This window comes from Myotis lucifugus, unplaced genomic scaffold (assembly GCF_000147115.1).
Source record: "Myotis lucifugus unplaced genomic scaffold, Myoluc2.0 scaffold_6, whole genome shotgun sequence".
Lineage (NCBI taxonomy): Eukaryota > Metazoa > Chordata > Mammalia > Chiroptera > Vespertilionidae > Myotis > Myotis lucifugus.
The window spans coordinates 12,634,942-12,641,044 of NW_005871054.1; the positions used below are offsets into that span (position 1 = coordinate 12,634,942).

A 6,103-nucleotide genomic window follows, 5' to 3' on the forward strand; every position below is an offset into this window, starting at 1 on the left:
ATCCCGACCTCCTGATTTCTCAAAATTAAGAATTGGGAGGAATGGCCAGACAAGTACCTGGTTGAAACTATCATCCATCACTGATAGAATAGAAGTTGGTAGGATCTCTATAAAGGGCAATTTAGCAACATATATCAAAATTATTTTTGTACATTGCCACTGACTCAGCAATTCTGCTTCTACAGATGTCCTTGCAAATGTGTAAAGTAACCTGCATATAAGGTCATTCCTGCAGCATTATTTGTAATAGCAGGAAATTAGAGGAAACCTGTGTGTCCACCAACAGGAGGCTGATTAAAGCATGGTACATCCATAAAAAGGGACACCACGCTGCTATAAAAAGGAACGAGGAAGCTCAGTATGTGCTATTACGGAGGAATGAATTCCAAAATAAATTGATAAGAAAGCAGAATCCAGCCCTAGCCAGTTAGTTGTTCAGTGGTTAGAGCGTCATTTCCAAATCTTGGCCAGAAGGAGTGGTGGGATGCTTAGCAGCGGGTGCCTGAAAGGTGCACCTCTAGGCAAACTGCTCTCCCTCACCTGTTTTGCCTTTGTAAAACCAGGGGTGGGGTTAGGAACCTGTTCCTCGCAGGGACCAGCCTCTCCCCGGGCTCCGCCTCCTGGGCTGGTCCCCGCCCTCCTGGGAGTGCACAGCGCTCTGCTCTACAACAGCCAGCTCCCCACCTCCGCAGCAGCAGAGCCATCCAGCCACCTGGCCCCGCCTCTGCCACCCAACTGCCCAGCCCAGAGCTCTCCACGGTTCACTGGCTCGGTTCCTTTCAGGCCTGGAGAAACCAGCTTCCTTCCAGGCAACCCTCAATCTTGAAATACTCCCCAGGGCACGCACCGCTCCTCAAAATTCTGGGAGTGTCCTCTAACACTTGTTGCTCAAAGTGTGGTCCCCGAACTAGAACCGGTAGGTCTGTGAGTGTTTGACCCAGTCCCTGGAGGTAAGTGCAGAAACTTAGAGTACACGTTCAACAAAGGTTGACAATAACGTGACAGAATGATTTTGAATCTGTTGAATCGAATAATAAAAAAATTGGAGGGTAAACGTTTGTGTATCTTATGAAAGTATCAGAGCACATCAGATTGGGAATTTAAAATCATTAAACTGGTCCTCGCAGATCATTTGAGAAGCACTGCTCTAAACCACAAGAGCACTTTTTAAAAAAATGTACATGTTCTATGGTTGACACTATTGCAGATGGCCCACATTTCTTCCCCACCCCCTCCACCCAGCCCCCGGCTCCCCCTCCTTGGCCCTCGCATCACTATCATCTGTGTGCATGGGCTCTGCATATATGTTCTTTAGCTAATCCCTTCACCTTTTAATGAGTAAGGGAGACTAATATTTGTTGAGGCCTTACTGAGTGCCAGGTATTTTATTATAAAGTATTATTTAATCAGCACGGCCCTAAAAGGTAGATATTATTCCCATTTTATAAATGAAAATAAAAATAAGCAATAGTATTACGGCCACAGCCCATAACAATAAAATAGCACAGCCAAAGAATAATCTGTCTCTCTTGCATCCCATGCAGAGCAAAGCTTCAGATACTTTAGAAATAAAGAACAGTCTAAGGTTAAAAACTAATAGTGCCCTGGCCGGTGGCTCAGTTGGTTGGAGCATCATCTCGTGCACCGAAAGGTTACCGGTTCCATTACTTGTCAGGCACGTACCCATGTGGTCAAGTCGATCCCCGATTGGGTGCGTGCTGGAGGCAAACTGATCAATGTTTCTCTCTCTCCCTCTCCCTTTCTCTCTCTCTTAAATCAATAAAATCATTAAAAAAGAAAAAAGGATTAATTCCAAGGGCAGGCATAAGAATTAGGAGTTTCAGACTATTTTATAAATTAACACTTCAGGTCCTTCTCTGGAGCCATTTTCCCTCCTCTTCACCCCCACTCATTCTGTTTTGTTTAGCAGACACTCAATAGGTGTTGGGAATTTACTTTCTTTTCTTTCTTGCTCACTTCTCCCTGCACCAATCTCTCTTCCTCCTCCCTGCCGCTTTTCTTTCCATCCTATTATTCTCAACTGGCCAGTCTATGGAACTGAAGGATATTTTAAAATTAAAAGTTCTTGATTTTCAGTTGTTAGACGAGAATCCAGGTGCATAGAGGTTTCCCTGTCCTTCTCTGAAGGTAGAACAAATCGCTTTTTATCATCGTACTGTCCAAAATCTACTCCCTACACGGTGTGGGTAAGGGGTCCAGCTTCTCCCCTGCTGGGGGCACCCCCTTCTTGACAGAATGAGACTCTGGGAGCCTGGGTGCTGATTCTGGCAGCCCAGCCCAGCCCAGCCCAGCCCCCTGCCCCTGACAGAGACTCAAATGAGGCCACCACCTAGTGGCCACCCTGTCTGCCCACCCACCTTGTTTTGAAGGACTCTGGCAGCTAGCTTCCTCTCTGCTCCCATCTTCTCCAGGCCTCTCCAGGGTGCCAGGTCACAGAGACCTACTTCAAGGACACCTGCCTCCTCCCCGCACCCACATTTGCAGGACAGTGTTCCCCTCCCCACAACCTGCCAATTCTCTGTCTGGAAACCTGGGTGCAGCCAGCAAGCCTGGCGTCCAGACCAGGCCCCTCCTCACCAGGTCACATGGGGACGTGTCGGTCTCCACAGCTGCTCACCTCACAGGGCTGCAGAGGGTGGGGGCCTTCCAAGCGTTGACAGAGAAGGAAGAGGCTGAAACCAGTAAGAGGCCACCTGCCTCCAACACCCCTTCTCACTTCATCTGAAGAAACACTCTTTAACCACTTGGATAGGCTCTTTGTTTTCACGCGAACAAACCCCACCACAGAGAGCTGTACTCCGGGGTTCCCCTGCTCCATCCTGAATCTAAACCGGATGTGAGTTTGAAAGTAAGTGTGCAAAAAGGAGCAACCACCTTCCCCCTGGGTGGGTGGCGGGGAGCGGCCTCCCCAGACGGGAAAAGGGGGTAGGGGCCCTTCTGAGGGGGCTTCTCCTAGTTCTTCACTCCCACCAGACCAGCAAGAAGCCCCCTCAGCGGGGCCCTCCCCTCCGACTCCCTGCAGTGAAATCCATGCTTTGGGATTTCTAGCTTCTGAGGGAAACCCCACAGATGCGGCAGGGCCTCAGGGCCTCAGTCTGGAAAATGGGTTTCAACTGAGGGTTGGCTCCCCCTCAGTACCTTCTTCCCCTCTCCCAAGTTATATAACTGTTAAAGCTTCCAGTCACGGACTAGAAGAGTCCAACAGGCCAGGTGGGACTTTAAGGAACTCCCTCCTGAGTTGCGGGGGGTCAGTTCCAACAACACCACCCGGCAGAAAACAGCCTCTCAGTCCCTCAAGTGATCAAGAACCCAATGGAACCCTAGACAATTTTAACAAAGAAAGAAAGAGAGAGAGAGAGAGAGAGAGAGAGAGAGAGAGAGAGAGAGAGAAAGAAAGAAAGAAAGAAAGAAAGAAAGAAAGAAAGAAAGAAAAGAAAGAAAGGAAGAAAGAAAGAAAGAAAGAAAGAAAGAAAGAAAGAAAGAAAGAAAGAAAGAAAGAAAGAAAGAAAAAGGGCTTTTATAGGGGGGAAAAAAAAAAAGAAGAACCCCCATGGAGAGAACCAAGATAGCAGACAATCCAAAAAAAAAAGCTCCATGCATGGGCTTTGGGAGTCACTGTTTTCCTTGCTCATGTGCATGCGTGCATTTGGGGATAGTGTATCTGGATTTAACAGTGGGGAAAAAATCACTGACCCCAAAATTGACAGGAGAGACCTCCCACCATCCTTCAATCTCCCTCGTGCTGGTCAGTTCCCACAGGGAAGCCAGGCCAGGCTCCATATGCCCCACTCTGTTCCTAGCAGACTTGGTTGCAGGGGCTCAGGCTTGGGGACAGGCTCTGCCACATACACATCATGTGACTTCTCTGAGTCTTGGTGTCCCTGTGTTTAAAATGGGGACAATAGCCCTGCTGGTGTGGCTCAGTGGTTGAGCGTCGACCTATGTTCGATTCCCGGTCAGGGCACATGCCTGGGTTTTGGACTTGATCCCTGGTAGGGGGCATGCAGGAGGCAGCTGATCAAAGATTCTCTCTTATTTATGTTTCTCTCTCTCTCTCCCTTCCTCTCTGAAATAAATTATTTAAAACAAAAATATAATGGGGACAATAATTCCTGTCCTCCCCACAGAAATTATAGAGCCCTAGCTGGTTTGGCTCACTGGATAGGGCATCAGCCCGTGAACTGAAGGGTCCCAGGTTCAATTCCAGTCAAGGGTACTTATCTCAGTTGCGGGCGCGATCCCTGGCCCTGGTCTGGGTGCGTGCGGGAGACAACCAATTGATGTGCCTCTCTTACATCGAAGTTTCTATCTCTCTCTGTCTCTCCCTCTCCCTTCCACTCTGTCTAAAAATTGATGGGGAAAATATCCTCGAGTGAGGATTAACAAAAAAAAAAAAAAAGGAAAAAATAAAGAAAGCACTTTATACCATACCATTTATAAACTGTCATACCAGTGTTTCCAAATAATGCTTCACAGAATATAGTAAGGGAAGTTTGAGAAATGCGGTATTTATACTCTAACCTTGGCTTTAACATCACATGCAGGTGAGCATATCAAAGGCCCTTATAAGTCCTGCAGTTTAAACGTCTGTTTAACGATATTTAATCGATTAGGTCTAATTTCTTAACTTGTGTCGCTCTCTAAACTCTTTCTTTCTGGGATACCAATGAATAAACATTCAATGTCTTGAGACCGCTAGAGAATAGCTTAGGAAACACAGCCCAGGATGGACCGAAGGAGGCCTGGTTCCTGTCTTGGTCCCAGTGTGTTTCTCCGCAGTGCCAACCTGACTCAGATTCCCATACCTCTGAGAAGACCCCAATGCCTTCTGTGTGGGTCACTTTCCATTTCCCACCCTCACCAGACTTACCCCAAACCAACCCACACAGGGGATAGAGGGGAACCTGTAATTTATCTATTCTGCCCTAAAAGGGGGGGCTCACCAGCTTCTCCCATATATGTACCAGCTCTGGCCACTGCCACACTTAGAACTACCTCAAAGGTTCAACCTGACTGGCCGTCCCTGCCACCTCGCCCCCTCGGTGTCCTTCTATCCTTCCCCCTCATTGGACAGACACATTCTGCTCTTTCCACTGTCAGAGGTCAGTACACATTCTGCTGCTTCCTGAGCCCCACCATCTAATGCGCAATTGCCCTCTGGTCACCTCCCTGCCTCCCTGTCCATTTTGGCAACTCTTCAGGCTGGGATTTGGTGCTACACATCTTTGAGAGGTAAGACTACAAGCGATTACAAGGATGTGCTGAGAAATCTGGGTTTAAATCCTGATTCCACCACTTATCAACGGGATGATCAAGTTACGTAACTTCCCCGTGCCTCAGTATCCTTATCTGTAAGTGGGGCAAACAAGAGTACCTGTTTCTTGGGGTTGTTGGGAGGAATTAATGAGTCCATTAAAGTGCTTAGGACAGTGTCTGGCACAGTGAGTGCTAGGTAAGTGTTAGCTATTACTATTATTTTCATTCCTTCTCCTCCACAGAGCCTTCCACAGGCAGTGTTTAAAACTCTGTATAACTGGGTGTATTTACTTCCTTCCACAGGGCTCGGAAGCGCTCAAAGATAGGGCTCGGAGAGGGCTCTCCAGGCTGAGCTGAAGGCACCAGGGGCAGGATTTGAGGTTGGAGAAGGGGGCGGGGTTTCCCCCACTGCCACATCAGGGTACTTTCCCACCCAGGAGCCCAGCCCAGCCAAACCAGCCCTGCTGCTCAAGCCACGAGCTGCCAGGGCTAGAAGGGTCCCGAGCCCGGCCACAAAGGGGGAAACTGAGGCTTACCGGGCCTCTTTCACACTTCACCACCCCACCCCCGTGATCATCAACCCCTCCAAGTAGGTCTGTTGTGGACAGAGCTCCCGCTGTCAACTTGACTTGGGGGAAGGCATGGGGAGACACACAGTGTTCACCTGATGGGAGCTCAAAGGTGGTGCAAGAGTCCAGCCCAAGCCCTAATCTGACACGTGCCCATACCACCATTTCACAATAGATGGAGTTGCCCACATGATCCTAAGGGGCAGAGAGCAAAAGACGATTCCCCCTTTCCCCAAAGCACCCAACCTGCACGGGTT

General features: G+C 48.7%; 1 protein-coding gene across 4 annotated transcripts in view; it reads right to left on the reverse strand.

Annotated features, from left to right (window-relative positions):
• TTC7A (tetratricopeptide repeat domain 7A) overlaps nucleotides 1-6,103 on the reverse strand; it is a 106,927-nt gene that overhangs the window by 100,118 nt on the left and 706 nt on the right. The gene's annotated exons all lie outside the window — the stretch shown is intronic.